Source organism: Nothoprocta perdicaria, unplaced genomic scaffold (genome assembly GCF_003342845.1).
Source record: "Nothoprocta perdicaria isolate Ctin4 unplaced genomic scaffold, notPer1 scaffold_722, whole genome shotgun sequence".
Lineage (NCBI taxonomy): Eukaryota > Metazoa > Chordata > Aves > Tinamiformes > Tinamidae > Nothoprocta > Nothoprocta perdicaria.
The window spans coordinates 1-1,035 of NW_020456002.1; positions in this window are offsets into that span (position 1 = coordinate 1).

The window sequence follows — 1,035 nt, forward strand, 5'->3', positions numbered from 1 at the left end:
TGGAGGACATAGGGCAGCTGGGTTTTCTTGGAGGGTCACACTAATGGCATGTGAGGGACTGGAGAGGGAAAAAATGGAGAAAATGGGGGCGGAAAAAAAGGATGTTTAGAACAAATCTTTTTCTCCAGAAGYATGAGCAAACYCTGGCASAAGGATCTGGACAGATAATTCAGATCTCCAGATCTTCAGATAACCCAAAGATCACTGGAAATGGCCAAGATATCTCCTTGTCTGGGATCTGCCTTCAGCAGAGCATTGGATCCACTATTGCAGCCTCAAGGAATCTGCCCTTCAGGGATGGGCTCTACAGGCTTGTTGYTTTTAAAAGTCCTCARCAAGGTTTCTTGGTCTGTGGTAGTATAGAAATGATATGTCCTTAACACATGTCTTCCTTCCAGAGGGCTTGAGATGGGACATTGGTTCCTGCTAGGCTCCAAAACTATGGGTGAAGCCAGATAGCAAATCTGAGGAAGTTTTTCCACATCACATGAATTTTGCCAGGTTTCCTTCATCTGTCCATGTGGAAAACCATTTCTACTCTTGGACCTTAGTTGGTCCATGACACCTCCAAGTTGTGTTTTTCCCCTGGGTATAGCTCCTGGCACCTGCCCCTTTTTGAGATCTGTAGAGCCCTGGCACCTTGGATCTCCCACTCTTTTCAGCCTGGGTGTCTCAAGACAGGCCCACACACTGCAGACCTGTTGTCCAGGCTCCCATATGGAGCCTGTGAGKTGCTGGCATGGCTCAGGAGCTGCATTTTGAATTCTTCAAGTTGGTAAGAGGACATTCTCCCATATTCCCTACTGCTAAAACTTCCACCAACCMACATTCCCCTCTCCATAACATCTGCAAAATCCTAGGCAAATCTTGTGGAAGGGAGACCCTATTCCCCTTGAAGCTGGACAGAGATGTGGCTTTGGAAGCCACTGCAAAGCAAAGCATGTCCTTGCTCCTTTCTTTGGGTTGCTTATTCAGCCTATAGCAACATGTCTGTTGCTCAGAGATGCACTCTGGGGTCTCTCCCCTTTCTCTCCC